This window comes from Prionailurus viverrinus, chromosome D1 (assembly GCF_022837055.1).
Source record: "Prionailurus viverrinus isolate Anna chromosome D1, UM_Priviv_1.0, whole genome shotgun sequence".
Taxonomy (NCBI): domain Eukaryota; kingdom Metazoa; phylum Chordata; class Mammalia; order Carnivora; family Felidae; genus Prionailurus; species Prionailurus viverrinus.
Window position 1 is genome coordinate 49,810,346 of NC_062570.1, and position 19,111 is coordinate 49,829,456.

The 19,111-nt window shown below is 38.9% G+C and overlaps 1 long non-coding RNA gene across 1 annotated transcript in view; it reads left to right on the plus strand.

Annotated features, from left to right (window-relative positions):
* The first annotated feature begins 391 nt into the window (after positions 1-391).
* Positions 392-19,111, plus strand: part of LOC125147155 (uncharacterized) — a 29,938-nt gene continuing 11,218 nt past the window's right edge. Inside the window, exons 1-3 of the long non-coding RNA XR_007145032.1 lie at positions 392-528; positions 1,719-1,834; positions 6,678-6,764. This is a non-coding gene — a long non-coding RNA (uncharacterized LOC125147155). The remainder of the gene's footprint in view (positions 529-1,718; positions 1,835-6,677; positions 6,765-19,111) is intronic.

A 19,111-nucleotide genomic window follows, 5' to 3' on the forward strand; every position in this document is an offset into this window, starting at 1 on the left:
CCTTTGACAAAGGAAGAAAATTCTAGCCTGGTCTATATACGGTTCCACGTATTTCTAGCAAGAAATATACTTTTTTTTTGGCAGGAACTTTTGTATGTTTTTATTTATTTTCATTTTTTTAATATGAAATTTATTGTCAAATTTGTTTCCATACAACACCCAGTGCTCATCCCAAAAGGTGCCCTCCTCAATACCCATCACCCACTTTCCCCTCTCTCCCCCCCATAACCATAATAGACTCAAAAAAATCCCTCCATGTCCATCAACTGATGAATGGATGAAGAAATTGTGGTTTATGTACACAAAGAAATATACTTTAAATTTTTTTATTTTTATTTTAGAGAGAGAGAGCATGAAAGGAGGAGAGGGGCAGAGGGACAGAAAAAGAGAGAATCTCTGAATGGATCCCAATGTGGGGCTCAGTCTCATAACCGTGAAATCAAAATCTGAGCCAATATCAAGAGACGCTTAACTGATGGAGCCACCCAGGTGCCCCCAGAAATGTTCTTGAGGAGCAGAAAAGCCAAGGTTTGTAGAAGTCAATCTGTCTTTTTATTCAGCCATTCTGATGCTTGCTCAAAGTTGTGCTTGGGTTTCACAACATGGGACTCTCCCTCTCCATGACTGAACTATCATCACATTTGGAAGCCCAACTTGCCAACATCAGAGATGAATGCTATACCCTGAGAGTACCAACCAGCCACCTGGTAACAAGTTGATTTCAATGTCCTTTCAATTACTGACAGAACAAATTTTCTCACTAGAATAGTCATTCTGGGTATGTATTAACTTTCCTCCTCAGATGCTTTGCCAGCTCCATCATCTATAGACTTTTAGAATGCCTTATTCACCCTCACAGCTCTCACATTTCATTGCTTTTATTCAAGGAAATAATTATTGACAGCAGAAGGAAGAAACTATGGGTTCTAGCTCATGGTATTCACTTTTTTCCTTGTGTAATCATGTTTCCTAATATCCATAAGCAGCTGGCTTTATAGGACAGTAGAATGGTCCTGCTCCACCAGCTGAGAAACCACACTTTTGGAGGTCGGATGCTATTCTACAGTGTGAAACATGTGCTAATCTAACAACCAATATACAATGCTGTTTATCTCATAGCTAGAATGCACAGAGCTAGAAATTTAGGAGTTAAAGTGGGAATTTCTCCTTTTACTGCCCCCACAATTGCAAATTTTTTTCTTTCCATCTTTAAATATTTGGTCACTGCTGATTTTAGAGGGCTTAATGCACAAAGAAAGAATGTTTTCATGAGGAGACATGCAATAGTTCCATCAAATTAGCAGTTGAAACTGTCACCTGGGAATGTTGTGCTCCTCGTGTCACTGATCTAACATACAAAGAAAGATGTGACTGCAGTGGCTGAGGTGATTGATTCTAATTTCCAAGAGAAAACAGGGTTTGCACAATGAGGCAAAGAGAACTGTGTTTAGAAACCAGGGGATTCTCCAGGTGCACTACAGTGACCAAATAAAGGTAGGACTGCTAAAGCTTCAGACCCTTTAAAAATGAAGATCTGGACAAGGTTGTGAACCTTAGAGAAATGAGAATTGTGGTAGTTATGCATATTTTCTTGCTTTGTCATGTATATATTTGTATTTATTAACCGATTTCCTTTTTTCCACTCTTCCTTTCCCTTACCATACCTATTTTATATAAGGTATGTTGTTGGTGCTTAACTTTATAATTTGGTTCATTAGATTATAGGATATCAAGATGGGATTGTGGCTGAGCTGGAAGAGAAAAGAACATCACCAATAGACAAAAACTGAGAGTAATAGGGCTTTAGTTGTTAAGCCCCTCTTTTGGGCAGAGGGTAAGTGCATTTTCATTTAAATGAGGGGTAATTATATTATATTGTATTATATTATATTATATTATATTATATTACTATATTATTATATTTTCTACTTTGTTGATTGGAAGTTTATGTATGATAGAAACTTATGTATTATGTCAACAAAGGGGTGGAATGTACTATATATTATCTATTGTCACTTAGTAGTTGTTTCTACCTCTTCTGTGTTCTCAACCTCTCCCTGTATTACAGATTTTGGAAAGGTAAAAACGTCATTTCCAAGACTCACTTGTTACTAGAATTCCAAGTGCAATTTAGGTTTCTCCAGTGAGGCACATTTGTGTTAGATTTGGAAGATGGAAGGAAGGTAGAAGTCATTTTTATTGGGGTGATGGCAGCTGATGTATGGACGTCAGCTGTCAAGAGTTTTTGCAGTGGCCAGATTCCACATTCTAAGCCAGCAGCTTTGTGAATATTGGGCAGTTGTATCAACTGCAGTGGTTTCCTAGTTTTCTGAACTTGCAGGAGCAGAAATAATTTCCTGACCTTGAAACCTGGTGGTGATGTGACTGTAACGTGTAGTGCTGGCTCCTTGACTGCCATTCCTTCAATCCCTTTAATGATTTATAAAACATTTAACTCATAGTACACTGGAATCACTGGAGTATAAAATCCTTAAACCTGAACATAAATCAATAGAAACCAACAGTGAAACACAAATTAAACAGAGGGGACAAAAACAAAACAGAGCATCTGGAGATATGGGGCAATAAAAAACAAGTCTAACATATTTGTAACTAGAGTCCAAGAAGGAAAAGAGAGAGAGAAAGAAATTAGGCAAGAAGAAATATTTGAAGAGATAATGGTTGAGAAATTTCACCTCTAAGTTCTGTTCATCAAGTAACATCAAGAGTTCATCAAAAGTTCATCAACTCTCACAGCCACTTCTCCTTGGATGTTCCCTTTACATTTTTAGCTAATATGCTTAAAACATTTTGTGGTTATAGATATTTTTAACAGATTTATTGAGATATAATTCACATACCATAGAATTCATCCATTTAAAGTGTGTAATTAAGTGGTTTTTAGTATATTCACAGAGTAAATATAATCATATCAATTTTGAATCTTTTCATTACTTTAAAAAGAAACCCCACATGCCTTAGCCTTGTATTAGTAAGGTTTCTCCAGATAAACAGAATGAATAGAAGGTTTCTCTCTCTCTCTCTCTCTCTCTCTCTCTCTCTCTCTCTCTCTCTCTCTTCTTTCTCTCTCTCTCTCTGTGTGTGTGTGTGTGTGTGTATTTTAATAAATTGGCTCACATAGTTGTGAGGGATGAAGTTTTCTGGGATGAGCTGCAAGCTGAAAATTTCTGCAGGAGCTAATGTTGCAGTCTTGAGTTCAAAGGCAATCTGTAGGCAGGGTTCCTTGAAAGGGACTTTAGTGTTTTCTCTTAGGAACTTCAGTTGATTGGATGAGGCCCACCTACATTAAAGAGGGTAAGCTGCTTTAATCAAAGTCTACTGATTTAAATTTTAAACATATCTTAAAAATGCCTTCACAGCAACATCTGGACTTTCAGCATGCAACTGGGTACTATAACTTAGTCCAATTGACACATAATATTATAACCATCAACAGCCACCCCTTGTCATCTTGGCACCCATATGTATCTCTTAACCATACTTAATCTCCAAATTAAGACAATAAGAAGCAGTTTTCTTTCAACACCTTCACTATCCTACCTCAGGGGTATATCAACTCTCCAGCTCTATATCATAATTTAGTTTGCAAGGACTCCGATCATCTTTCCCTTCTGCAGTATATCACTCTGAGTCCATTATATTGAGATGACATTATGCTGATAGTGAGCCAAGTAGTGATGACTCTAGACTTACTGGTCAGATATTTGTGTGTCAGAGAGTGGGAAATTAATCCAACAAAAATTCAGAGGCCTTCTACCTCAGTGAAATTTCTAGGAGTCCAGTGATGTGGGGCATGTTGGCCTATTCCTGCTAAGAAGGATTAAGTGCTTCATCTGGCCACTCCTATAACAAAAATAGAGCCACAATGCCTCGTAGATCTTTTTTGATTTTGGAGGCTGCCTATTTCTCATTTGGCTGTACTACTCCAGCCTGTTTGCCAAGTGACCCAAAAAGCTGCTGGATTTTTTGGAATGTATGGTAACTCTAAGGTTAATAATTTGAGGAATTGACACACTGTTTTCCAAAGTAGCTGCACTTTTTAACATTCCCACCAGCTATATACCAGGACCACCACATCATCACCAAAAATACTTATTTTCTGTCTTTTGGATTATAGCCATTTTGTGAGTGTGAAGTAGTATTTCATTATAGTTTTGATTTGTATTTCCTTAATGGTTAATGATGTTTAGAATTTTTTATATGATTATTGGCCATTTGCATATGTTCTTTGGAGAAATGTTTATTTAAATCATTTGCTTATTAAAAAAAATACAGGGGCGCCTGAATGGCTCAGTCAGGTAAGCATCTGACTCTTGATTTTGGCTCAGGTCATGATCTCACGGTTTGTGGGATCGAGCCCCGTGTTGGGCTCTGTGCTGACAGTGTGGAGCTTGCTTAGGATTCTCACTCTCTGCACTTCCCCACTCACATGCTCAAAATAAATAAATGTCAAAATAAATAAATAAGCATTAAAAAAATATAGGACATTCCCATATACTCCCTCTCTCCCTAGCCTTCTTACTGTTAACATCCTACACCAGAGCAGTACATTTGTTATAACTGATGAATCTACGTTTATACCTCATTATCAGCCAAAGTCCATAGTTGATATTAGTGTTCATTCATGGTGATGTTCATTCAGTGCTTTTTAACTAATGTGTAATGATATGTCTCCACCATTATGGTACTATTTGGAGTAGTTTCACCCCTTTAAAAATGCTCTGTGCCCCACCTATTCATCCTTCCCTTTCCTCTACCCCTGGCAACCACTGATCTTTTTACCATCTATCATTTTGCCTTTTTGAGAATGTTGTATATCTGGAATCATGCAGTCTGTAGCCTTTCAGATTGACTTCTTTTATTTAGTAACATGCATTTAAAATTCCTCCATGTCTTTTCATGACATGATAGCTAATTTCTTTTAGTGCTGAATAATATTCCATTGCCTGGATGTACCACAGATTCTCCTAGCTTCTGGTCCCCTCAAACATTTCTTGGCTTGGAGTAGTGTAACTTTAATGTCTGCTTCTATCTTCACATGGCTGTTTTCTCCTTATTTCTCTCCAGGTCTTCAATGCCATTTTCTTCTCTGTGTCTCTTTTCCTCTCCTTATAAGGACACCAGTCCTGTTAGATTAGGACTCTCCCTAATTCAGTATGACCTCGCCTTAATTGACATCTGTAAAGACCCTATTTCCCAATAAATTCACATTTGCAGGTACTGGGGATTAGGACTTCAGTCTATCTTTTTGGAGGATGGAATTCTATCCATATCATTCTGCCCTCTGACTGCCCCCTCAAATACATGTCCTTCCCATATATAAAATACATTCACCCAGTCTAAATGTTACCCAAACTTTTAACTTATTCCAGCATCAACTCTAAATCTAAAATCTTGTCTAACTATAATTAACTCAGAGTCTTGAATTCCATCTTCTAAATCATTTCTATCAGGTATGGGTGAGACTCCAACCATGATCCATCTAGGGAGAAAATTCCTCTCCACCTGTGGACTTACAAAATCTAAAAAACAAGTTACCTGCTTCAAAAATAGAAGAGGATGGAATAGACATTGCATTCCAACAAGGAGAAATTGGAAGGACAAAAAGGGTCACAGATCCCAAGCAAACCAAAACTTAGTAGAGGAAATTCCACTGGATTCCATGCCTAAGAATAATCCTTTGTGGCTCAGTGCTCTGTCCTCTGGGCATGCTGGGGTGGCAGCTCTACCCTTTCTGGACTCTGCATTTTTGGTTCTGCCACAGGAATAATTATTTCTTCATTCTGTCACATCTCTGTCCCTTTCAGTCCAGTGTTTCTGCTGGTATGACATTCTCAAAAACAAAACAAGTATCTGTGAAATACATGGGGAGTCCAAACCATCCCATCAGAGGGTCCTCCACAGTCTTTCTGGATAACCACATCTCTCCTCCTTGCTTCTGCTGAGATGGTTGTTTAACATGCATATTCATGTATTCATAAGCATCTTTAACCATCTCTAGGAAATGGTTTTCTGGCCATATCCCTAGTCTTGTTTCTAGAGCATGCTATCTTGATAGGCAGGAAATTTTCCAAATCATCAAGTACTGGTTCCTTTGTGTTTAAAAGTTTATTTTTTCAATTTATCCTTTCCTCTTCCATTTTATTATAAGCAGCAAGGGTAAACTATCTTCCATCCAAAGGTAGAACACAATTAGAGTTGCTATAGAAACCTACCCTCCCACAGACAAAGGCAGATTCTGGCCTAAGGGAGATAAACCTCTGTTCCTCTGATTCTGTAGTCACACTTTCTCATGTGCCTTCCTCCTTTCGTCTGCAGTGAGCTAAGTGAGTCACCTAGAGCACAAATTTAAAGAGGCACTCACTCGCACCATTACTTTCATGACCTCAGAGTGAGCGCCCTGAATGCCTTGCTTATCTCACCCATGTCCAGGCCTACCCTTCCCACCTCCAACGTCTCCAACTCCTTCCTCGTTCTATGTTCAGGTCAGAAAAGAGACTCCCCAGAATCCAGTAGCTATCCCCTCTCAGACCTTGTCCCAGGGCTCTGGGAGGGTAGAAACAGCCAACCATGTATATGTAGTCAAGCCTCCTCTATCTGCCCAAACTTACCTTGAGTCTTCCCAGATTCCATCTCTGTTCTCTTTCTCTTTTCAGAAGCATCCAAATCCAAGAGCCCTATGAACCTGGTGGTAAAGCAGATCTGCTCTGCTTCTTTTTGCCCAAAGTACTACCAACATGCAGGTGAGCAGATCCTACTCCCTGTATTCCCACAAAGGTGGAAGGGACCAGCCTAAGGAAGCCATGAAGGAGTATGTGGGGCTAAATAATAATAAAGAGACTTATGGTAGAGACTATTAGAAATGGGTAGAGACTATTTGTGCTGGACTGTGTTAGGCTCCTATGTAGCCCGGGAGTCTAGATCCCTAGCCTTTGTTTGTTTGTTTGTTTGTTTTAGAGAGTGAGAGAGCATGAGCAGGGGAGAGAGGCAGAGAATGAGAGAGAGAGAGAGAGAGAGAGAGAGAGAGAGAGAGAGAGAGAAGAGAGAGAGAGAGAGAGAGAGAGAGAGAGAGAGAGAGAGAATTTTAAGCAGGCTCCATGCTCAGTGCAAAGCCTGATGTGGGGCTCAATCCCACCACCCTGGGATCGTGACCTGAACTAAAATCGAGTCAGACGCTCCACTGACTGAGCCATCCAGGTGCCCCTAGATCCCTATCCTTTGTTGCCAAGACTTCATCAGAGCCCCAGTTTCCTAATCCATACATTGGCGTCAAGTCCATAGCAATAACTCTTTAGGAGGAGGGCAGGAATATGTGTGCAGGAAAATGAGCTTAGAACCTGACATCTTTATCTTCCTCTTCCCAGCTTGGCCTAGATCCTTGCTTCCATCTGGAGGTCACTAAGTCCAGGGAATTCCAATTGGAATGTTAAGTCAGTAGGCTTGTTCCTTCAGCCAAAGGTCTAGTGAATAGACTTGCATGGAGGGAAAATACCAGCTGTGTCCAAGCCTCAGACCCAGGACAAAAGTGCTCTGTTCCATGTAACAACATCACTGCTACTCAGAGAAACTTCTCAGAAGAATCTAATATGTTTTATCTGGAACCTAGTACTGAATCAGGAAAAGGAAGAACAATTGTCCACAGGAAGTCAATTTTCTCTTTCCCCTCACTGTGTCCCCTAAAATGGGCTTTTATGGTCCCACTCCATGGCAGAGGCAGTTCTAACACACATTATCTTGGGTTTGGTTGATATTTTCTCATGTTAGATTCAGATTATGTATTTTAGGCAGGAGTATCTCAGAAATAATTCTGTATTCTTCTTGATGTATTCTATCTCAGTGGTGTGTGATTTTAATTAGACCCATTACTAATAATATTTACTTTGATCACTTGACTGATGTGGTAACTTCCAGGCTTCTTTACTATATGAAGTTACTCTTTTCTACTTTATATATAATACATATTTTGTTAGGAGATTCTTTAAAACTATGTAAATAGTTTCTTACCAAACTTTTAATTTATTCATTTATCTAAGTATATGTGTTTGGACTCATACTTTTCAGTTTTATTCAATAGTTTATAATCTGTTACGATCATTATTTATCTGATGCTCAAATTGTTTTCTATTTGGTCAGTGGGAACCCCTTCAGGCTGGCGTCTGAGTCCTTTTGGCAGATCTCCATCTTTATTTGAGCATTTCCCTTCCAACGCAAAGAGATATTCCAGACTCACCTCATACTTTCCCTCCTCAGGATTGGAACCAGCTAATTACTCAAGGAATCAAGATCTGAGTGCAAAGTATGTTTATTGTTGTTGGACTGTTGCTGCTCCTAGGTTCTCCCAGTAGACAAGACTAGGGAACACACATTTATGCCTGTATTTATTTCTATATTTATCTACATATATTAAAAACCATAAGTTCACAGCAAAACTGCCAATTCTAATAAAATACCCCAGGGCTTATTTTAGACCCCCTGCCCTTTGAATATTTGTACCTCTCTTCTCTAAAAGGGAGAATCCTGGCTCTTGATCTTTAATATATTTAATTTTTGATCAATCCCCCTGTATAAAGCCAATTTCTCATCTGTCTCTACCCCTTGTTCCACATAAATGCCCTCCTTAACTCTCTCCAATATTCTGTGCCGGGCCTTTCCTCCACAAGGATGCCTCCTTCCCTTGTTTGGGCTCTGGGATGTCATACCCCATTCCTCACTGTGCTTTGGCTCTGACACTGAACAAGGAGCTCTCCCCCATGGATTCTCTCCTTCCCAACATTAGACTGGCACATGGGTTGATATCCCTTCGTTGCTCGGGCTCTGACACCTTACAGTGGGCCACTTCAGTTCTCCTACACCCCACCCATCTCACTGCTAGCACAGAGATTAGCTTTGCTCTGCCTTTCCTGAATGCTATAGGACTGGATTATTCAGGAAGAGAAAGGTAGAGCAAGAAAGGAAAAGGGAAAAGGAATGGGAGAGAAAGGAATGGTTATGACTTTCTCTCCTCTTTTTAATTCTTTTCAATTATTTTAAATGTTCATTTACTTTTGAGAGAGAGAGAGAGCGAGTGGGGGATGGGGGGAGAGAGAGGTAGACACAGAATCTGAAGCAGGCCCAGGCTCTGAGCTGTCAGCATAGAGCCCGATGAAGGGCTTAAACTCGTGAGTGAATCGGGAGGTCATGACCTGACCTGAAGTCAGTCACTTAACCGACTGAGCCACCTAGGTGCCCCTCCCTCCTCTTTTTAAAATAAAGACAGTTGTGAGAGACAGGATGGGAAATAAATGTCTCCAATCAATTTTAAGAAAGAGTACATATGAGATTTGAGGGTATGGACATTCATCCTGTTTCCACTACCCCTATCCAAGTATTTTGAAGAGTCTTTTTATACCCTCAGGTGTATATACACTCTAGTTAAAAAACATTGATGTAGGAGGTCACATTAAATGGAATGGAAATGCCTAGGAAGATATTCCCCACCTCAGAATCCTGACAAAAAGGCCTCCAGACCTTTTAATGACCATAATTTCTTTACTTAACCTGTACTGTTCTACTCCCTTTTTCCTCCCATCCTCCTTATCCTTCTTCCTGTCAAGAAACAAGCTCTCTCCATCCACACCTCTGTGAGGTAGAACCTTTAATGTGACACTGACTCAGGCCCTTTCTTCAAACTTCCTCTTCTTTCAACTTTGGGATGACCTCCTTTATGGGTGGGCCTGCAGGAGAGACTTACCTTTGCCTCTGCTGTGGGCCTGGGTCTCATGGCTTGTGGTAGCTCTGGTTAGACCTCGGGGCTGGGAGCTCTGAGGGAGTCTGGGTTAGAAGAGGGATGTCAAGAGGTAGTGAAGGGGAACTTTGGGAGAATGAGGTATTTTCTGATGGGCTATGGGCTTGGGCTGGGACTGTATATGTGACATATCTAGGGTGGAAAACAAGTTCTAAGTTCCACAAAATGATATTACTAGATAAGCTTTTTATCATCACTATTTTAGAATGTGGAACTGAAAACCAGAGAAGGAACTTGGCAAAGGTTGTGAAAATAGAGCATGTAATTAGACAGATTTTCTATAAATTAATGATGAACAGCCCCAGGTGAACCTGAAACACTGTCTGGCAATCATACCAGGTTCCTGGAATGTGCTCCTTTACCCACTTTCCATAATGGCTTTTCATACCTTTTTCTCTCTCCTCAAACCTCCTACCTCACTCTGCTTGTCTCCTCAGCTTGTCTCCTCCTCCTTCCATTGACCAAAAGAAGCCATTGGTTGGGGACTTTTTCATCTTCTGTGCATCAAGTCTACATATCTATACCCACTCTCCCCAAGACAAGGCCCAATTGTATCTGCTTCTAGTTTTCCCTTTCTTGTTGTAAGAGAAAGTAGTCTTCTATTTCCATGCCTATCCCTTCCTATCATTTTGCAAACTCATAATTTGTGTATGAAATTTCTGTTTGAACTGTCTATAGATGTTTCTATTTCAAATAGCATTTTATGCTGACTGATACATTGAAGTCCAGTTTTCTCAGTTGTTAAATGAGTATAAGATCTACTGTATTTGGAAAAGATGGGTCCTTGCCCGGGTCCCACACTTTAGAGACCTCACATATCACAAACACATACAAAAATGCATTTATTAAAGATCCTGTAGGGGCACATGGGTGGCTCAGTCAGTTAAGCGTCTGTCTTCAGCTCAGGTCATGATCTCACGGTTTGTGGGTTTGAGCCCCTCATCGGGCTCTGTGCTGACAGCTCAGAGCCTGGAGCCTGCTTTGGATTTTGTGTCTTCTCTCTCTCCTCCTCCCCTGCTTATGCTCTGTCTCTCTCTCTCTCTGTCTCACAAAAATAAATAAAATGTTAAAAAAATATATATTTTAAATCATGTAGATAGCACTGTGATTTGGTCATTGGTGCTTGTACTCTCAAACATCTGCTCTCATAATTAACACCATTCAGGTCCCAGGGAAACACACCTTCATATTTTTGTCTTATATCCTCAAAACAAAAGACAACTACATCTGAATACAGTAAAAATTTGTGGTGGAATTGTAGATTTTTTGTTTGTTTTATCTGGTGCCAATTTTAAATTGCATTTTCCACTTACCATACAGTACTTACAAAGTGTAATGTTATTTCCTTTCTCTATACACATATTCCATGTTTAAGTATCAAGAATGCCGTTATTTACTATAGCAGCTCAACTTTAAAACTTCCATGGAATTTACTACAGATTTGGGTTCTTTGATGTTCTGTGTGTAGCAATGCTAAATCTATGCTCATGTTGGCTTAATCAACCTCTTCAGTGGTAGGCCCAGAGGAAGCAATGCCAGATGGAGGAGCTCCACCATGGGGCGAGCCCTCAAGCATTCCTCCCCGCACACCTGCATTCTGGTACAGTTTGGTAGTGATGGAGTTGTAGACTTCCTCCAGCTCTTTCTGCTGATGTTCATATTCTTCTTGCACTGTGGTTCCCTGAATTTGGATTTAATTTCCTCTTCTTTTCCTAGTTTCCTAAGGTGGAAGCTTAGATGATTGATATTAGATGTCCCTTGTCTTCTTTTTATTTCCTTTTATTGAAAACATTTTTAAAAAGCTGTTTCTTGTTTTCTAGTAAGTACATTCAATGCTATAGATTTCCTTGTAGCATTGGTTTGCTGCCTCCCACAAATTTTGAAAGATTGTACTTTAATTTTAAGTTCAAAATTTCCTTTAATTTCTCTTGAGGTTTCTTTTTTGGCCTATGTGTTATTTAGAAATGCATTGCTTAACCTCCAGGGATTTAGGGATTTTCCAGTTCTCTTTCTGTTATTGATTTCTAGTTTAATTTCATTATGGTCTGAGAGAAGACACTGTATGATTTCTATTGTAAATTTGTTAAGGTTTGTTTTTGGCCCAGAATGTAGCTTATTTTGGTGAATGTTCCATGTAAACTTGAGAAGAATGCACTTTCTGCTCCTGTTGGATGAAGTAGTCTATAGATGTCCATTTATATTCAACTGATGGATGGTGCTGAGTTCAACTATGTTCTTACTAATTTTCTGCCTGCTGAATATGGGGTATTTAAGTCCCAAACCTAATAAGGGATTTATCCATTTCTCCTTGCAGTTCTATCAGTTTTTGCTTCATGTATTTTGACACTCTGTTGTTAGGTGCATATGTGTTAAGGACTTATGCATTCTTGGAGTATTGACCCCTTTATCATTATATAGTGTCCCTATTTATCTCTGATAACTTTCCTGTCAGTCTTCTCTGTGTGAAATTAATATAGCTAATTTCATTTTTTTTATGTTAGTGTTAGCATGATATATTTCTCTCCATCTGCTTACTTTTAATCTATATGTGCTTTAATATTTTATTTTATTTTATTTTATTTTATTTTATTCTGTTCTATTCTATTTTATTATTTGGAGATTGAGAGAGAGAGCACAAACAGGGTGGGAGCAGAGGGAGAGAGGAGAGAATCCCAAGCAGGCTCCACACTCAGCATGGAGTCTGATGCAGGGCTGGATCCCATGACCCTGGGATCATGTCTTGAGCTGAAATCAAGAGTCAGGCACTCAACCAAATGAACCACCCAAGCACCCCAGTCTATATGTGCTTTATATTTAAAGTGGGCTTTATGTAGACAAAACATAGTTGGGTCTTGTTTTTTAATCCACTCTGACAATCTCTGTCTTTAAATTGATGGATTTAGACCATTGTCATTCAAAGTGATTATTAATATAGTTGGATTATCTACCATATTTATGGCTGTTTACTAATTGTTGCCCTTAGTCTTTGTCCCCCCTCCCCCCCGCCTTTTTATTGTGGTCCACTCTTTTTCTGTCTTTTTGTGGTTTTAACTGAGTGTTTTATATGATTCCATTTTCTCTCTTTTCTTAGCTCATCAGTTATACTTTTTTTTTACTTTTTTTTAGTGGTTCCCTGGAGTATGAAACATACATTTACAACTAATCAAGTCTGCTTCCACATAACACTACACTACATTGTGCATAGTGCAAATACCTTCTAATAACAAACTAATCCTAGCTCCCCTTTCCTGTCCCTTGTATCATTGCTGCCCTTCATTCCATTTATACATAAGCATATATATATATGTATGTATACATATATATATACATATACATAGGCATACATAATCAGATACATTATTGCTATTATTATTTTGAACAAATTGTTGTCTGTTAGTTCAGTTAAGAATAAAAAAAAATAGGGGCACCTTGGTGGCTCAGTCAGTTGAGTGTCCAACTTCAGCTCAGGTCACGATCTCGCACTGCATGAGTTTGAGCCCTGCGTCGAGCTTTGCACTGACAGCCCAGAGCCTGGAGCCTGCTTCAGATTCTGTGTCTCCCTCTCTCTCTGCTCCTTCCCCACTCACACTCTGCCTCTCTCTCAAAAATAAATAAACATTAAAATTCAAAAAAAGAATAAGAAAAAATAAAAATTTAAAAACAAAAAGGAAAATTTTTTTTCCTTTATTTATTTATAAACCTTTATTCTTTCTCTTATGCTCTTCCTTTATGTAGATCCAAGTTTCTGACCTATACAATTTTCTTTCTCTTTAAAGAACTTCTTTTAACACTTTTTGCAGGGTTGGTCTACTGGCAACAAATTCCCTCAATGTTTGTTTGTATGAGGAAGTCTTTATATTTCTTCCTCACTTGAAGGATAAGTTTATAGGGTACAGAATTTTAGGTTGGTGTTTTTTTTCTCAAACATTTTAAATATTTCCCTCTACTGTCTTCTTGCTTGCATTGTTTGTAAGGAGAAGTTGGATGTATTTTTATCATTGCTCCTCTAAAGGTAAGGTGTTTTTTCCTCTGGCTTCTTTGGATTTTTTCTTTATCTTTGCTTTCCTGTAGTTTGGAAAGGATATCCCAAAATGAGTGTTTGGTTTGTTTGTTTTTTGGCATTTATCCTGCTTGCTGTTCTCTGCTCTTCCTGGATCTCTGATTTGGTGTCTAACATTAATTTGAGAGAAATTTTCAAGCAGCATTGTTTCCAACATTTTTTCTGTCCCTTTTTCTCTTTATTCTCCTTCTGGTATTTTCCATATTATTGTGTTATACCTTTGGTGATTGCCCCAGTTCTTAGATATTCTGTTCTGTTTTTTCCCCAGTCTTTTTTCTCTTTGTGTCTTAGTTCTGGTTGCTTCTGTTGATATATTCTCAAATTTAGAGATTCTTCCCTTAGCCTGTCCAGTCTACTAATAACTCTATCAAAAACATCCTTTATTTCTGTTACAGTGTTTGGATCTCTAGCATTTTTTTCTGGTTCTTAGAATTTCCATCTCTCTGCTTGCATCACCCATCTCTTCTTGCATGCTGTCCACTTCATTCATTAGATCTCTTAGCATATTAATCATAGTTAAATTCCTGGTCTGATAATTCCAATATCCCTGCCAAATATGAGTCTGGTTCTAATGCTTGCTCTGTCTCTTCAAACTGTGTTTTTGCCTTTTAGTATGCCTTGTAATTTTTCTTGATAGTTGAACATTGTGTACTAGGTAAAAGGAAGTAAATAAGACTTTAGTAATGTGATAGTGAGGTATGGGGGGAGGGGAAGCATTTTATAGACCTATGAATAGGGCTTAGTCTTTTTATGAGTCTGTGCCCCAAACTACAAATTTCACAAGTGCCTGGCAGGTGTGTGTGTGTGTGTGTGTGTGTGTGTGTGTGTTTTCCGCCTCCTCTTAGGTGGGACAGGATGGCAAGTGTGAGCTGGAATTAGGTATTTCCTTTTTTCCAGGTAGGTCAGGCTCTAGTTAAATATTTTTTCCTGAGGGCAGACCTTCTTCAGGACAGAATGGTCTGGCATAATTCAAGGTGGTTTCTTTTCTTCTGCCTCTCCTATAAGCACAAGGGGATTTTTTTCCTCAGTTATTTACTGTGAGAACTGGGGGAGCTCCAGGAACTTATAAAATTTGGGGGAATCCCATGATGACGGGGTCCCTCTGAAGTTTTTATTTCTCAGGCTTTTCTACACTGAGCCCCCAGCATTTTGCATTAACAGTTCAGGTTATCTTACCCCAGCACTGGTCCCATGGATGTTTCTGTGCCAGTTAATGTGGTTTTCTGTATTTTTCTCTCCCTCCAATTTGGGGGATGGGGGTTTGCCTTGTGACCTTATTTCTCTTATGGATCTAAAAAGAGTTGTTGATTTCTCAGTTTTTTCAGCTTTTTGGTTGTTTGAATGGGATAGTGACTCTTTACACCCAGGACCCAGAAATCTCCAACTTTCTACTTATAGCTCTTGGTTAAATTATTTGGTTTCTAAAAGAATAAATCTAATCCTTTTCCCAAATGATGTACTTTAAATATGTGAAGAAAGCTATCATGTTGTTTCTAGTTTTCCCTGGACTAACATCCTCCTTTCCTTGTCTTACATTCCCTTTTTTCTCTTTTCTTACCTTCCTTTCCCTTCCTTTTCCTCTTTCTTTTATTCCCTTGTCAAATATTTATTAAACCCCTACCTAACACATTTTCTGTTAGGCACTGAAAATAACTTCTTTCCTTTCCTCAGAAAAAGTATGCACTGGCAGGAAAAAAAACCACATAAGATTTTATTCATTAAAATGAATAGAGTAATGAATTAATAAGTGTTCTGAATCCTATAAAAGCATACTTCCTCCTGTGCTTTGGTTTTGATCACCATTGCCTTCCCAGTCATTTTCCTTTAGATAAGCTGTAATATATTAACATTCTCCTTAACTTGCAATCTGGCTGTAGTCAAATCTGTGCAGATTCAGAAAATCCTCTTATCTCCCATTTTCAAGCTAAATATGTTTTGAATAGGCTAATGATTGCTTGTGTAGGAATAAGTCATGACTAGAAGAGTGTGTTTGAATGACTGATGCCATATGTAAAATATGGACTAGTCTAATATGAATTTTCTAATGAATAGTTATCCCAATGCTAATTGTCAAAATGCAATCAAGCCACACAATCCACACAGGATGGCGTAGCCATTTTGGAGTGCGGTAATCTTTAGTGGAAGGTGAATGAAATTGTCCTGATGCAGGTGTAGACCCTAATAACCATCAGGGCTCATAATGGACAAAGTTCATCCTAGAATTTGTTAAAATAACAGCAGTTTTATTATGAATCCAGAATTTCATGGTGTGGAGAGCCTATGATTTGCACTGGTTGATTGTGACTCATTAGTGGTAGATGAACAAAGAATAAAAAAATACTACTTATTGGGTCACCATAGTTACCATTTAAAATAAAAACATGCACAGATATATTTTTTCAACTTCAGGATATTCTCTCAAGGTGGCTTTGAATCGCCTATTGCAGAATCCTAAAAAATTAAATCGATGGCTTAGAATTTAAATGAAAAAGTAGGTTTCAGAAAAAGAGCAGATAACTTCTTAAAAAGGAAGTTTTGCCCTTTCTATACAGCTTTGCAACTGAAAATCTGTGTTTTGATTCCAGTGACCCTGAACAGTAAGGCTGGAAGTTGGCCTTTATTTATTTCACATTGCTTTTCAGATTTCTCTTTAAAATTCCCTGTGATGACTGACTGTTGGTTTTGATGGTCAAATGATGCTTAACGATGAAAACCAGAAAAGGCCTTGACTAGGGTACTGAAGCCTGTAACATGCCCAGGAGCAGATTCTATGTAAAGATTTGAAAACACGAAGCATAGGGAAGCATGTTAAGAAGAATTCCCAGGTCACAACAGCGTGGCAGAGAAAAGCTAAGATCACCATATGGTTATTCTATCTGCCAAAGCACAGTGGCTTTTGCTTCTTGCACCTGAGAGTTATTGGAAACAACATTCCAGCGTATGTTAGTAGATATTCTCTGTCACCATGCCAGGAAGTTATATAACTCAGAAAAATAAATAGAGAAGAAAGTTCTTTGGAGCACTTACGCATACTTGTGAAAATCTCAGATTTAAAAGAGAGACTACTCAGTCAGACATCAGAGCACAATACTTAAACCAAACAAAACTCTGAGGTGTAGTGTGAGGACAAACAATTGGATTCCTCCCAGAGAAATTTCTTATCCCTGAAAGAGAGCAGAAAAATTGAAAAGAATGGCTCCTGGTCCTTTGAATGTTCCAAGAGTGAAAGAGAGAGCCTGGTCTTAAAATACTTTTTAAAGTTAAAAACAAAAACAAAAACAAAAACACTTCTTGTGGCATATTACAGAGTCTTTTCATATTTTCTTCTCAAAATGAGATCATTCCTTTGCACCATTTAAGAGCCTGAGACTCAGGGATGGTGAATAAAAAGCACCACTATCTCAAGCCTGCATTCTGAGCTTTTATGTCTCATTGCCTGTCACAAGGAAGCTTCCTGGACATTTTAAACTTTTTAAAAACTTCAATTCAATAAAAATGAAGATTTTCCTTTTAGGTCACCATTTCTTCTGGCAGACTGAGTCTAAAATGCACTTTATTTCCCTTTAATTTAACAGCTCCAGCAGCTTTTCCAGTTAAATCGACTGTTCATTATTGAGCCCCATTTATGAAGGGGCTGTGCAGTGCAGTTTAATGAATCCTTGGCACAAAGCTCCCTTTCAGGACTGGGAAAGAATAGAGGCTGTTCAGGCCCTGTAGGGCTGTATGTCAAAGCCAGCCCATAATGCCTGTCAGCCAAGGGCAGAAATTCCCACTGATATAAGAATGTGCAAGAAATCAACTTTCACCACCGACGAGCAGATTAAGACACGATCAGGAAATGAGACTGTAGGTTTAGAACAGTGACACCTGTTTGAACAGAGGGATTTTCCCATCCCTTGATCACTGTGTGCCTGGAGTGGGGGCTGGTAGAAACGGCAGCCCAGCCAAGGCCTCAAAGCCTTCCAGGGTCTTCTGAGAGGGGATGATCCAATATTGTGGGTGGAGGCACCTTTGGGCTAGGTCTTGTGCTAAGTGCTCTCATATTCCTTTTTCCACTTTAATCTTCATAAGAAGCCTATGAGAATTATTTACATGTAACAAGAGAGGAAACAAAGGCTCATGGTGCTTTATTTCTGGTTCAAGGTGGCAGTACTAATTAGCCACTAAGTGGCAATGAGGAGGTGGAATGTAGGCCTGTCTGGCTCCCAAGTGTCTGTCTTTTCTAGTGGTCTGAAGGGAGGCTCATCAATAGATTTTGTCCTTTGGAAATATCCAAGTTCTAGTCACTAGGAAGAGTTAAAAATTTTTAATTGCGTGGGATATACATTGATTGCCTACTTTGTGCTAGGCATATGTGGTATACATTGGGATTGCAGGCAGATGAGCTATGGCATGAAAATATGAGCAGTGGTAGTAATGGGCTTCCCATACTGCTAGACAGGCCTGGGTTTAAGTCCTAACTCTGAGTATATATAACTTGCATACCTTTCAGACCTTGGGAAACCTTGGGAAAGTCCCTGTCACTAAGCCTTGGCTGGGCTGCTCTTTTCCCAGCCTCTACCCTAGCTGCACAGTAGTCAACTGATGGTGGCTCTGGTGCTGCTGACTACTCTCCTAAGGGTAACACAGTCCAGAGGATTTCTGCAGAAAGAAGTCCTGGATGCTTTTGTGTAGATACTATGAGATCCCCTGATTCTCAAAATGGGTGTGTAGATTCGTTTTCTTTCAGCATCATGGAGCAGATCAAGCCTGTTGAAGTATAATTTTTAAAAAGGTAAAATCATGATTCTCAGGCAAATATAAATGAACCACAGGTAAGAGAGTCTATTTAATTTATGAATTAGTAAAGAAGCCATTAAGATGTTATGGTTGGTTCAAAGAACATTTAAAAAGCCAGGTATATATTATTACAATATTAGGGTGAGTTTGCATAAAAGCTGGGCTATAGGTCTCTGTGGTTCCATGGATAGAAATTTGCATATCTACTGGGCAAAATTCTACCAGGTGATAAGTAGTTTTACTAAATCTGGAAACTTCAACTAATAACAAACTGTGAGAAAAATTAAATTCATTATTCTAGACAATCTCTGGGTGGTCTTTGTGCCTGCGTAACAGTGAAAGAATGTAGGACTCACATTTCTACTTCATTTCCAAGTTTTGTGTAACTTTTATGACAAGACTTATATTTTATCGACAAGTAAATTTGGAACCACCTAGATAGAGGGAATGATTTTCCCACATCATAG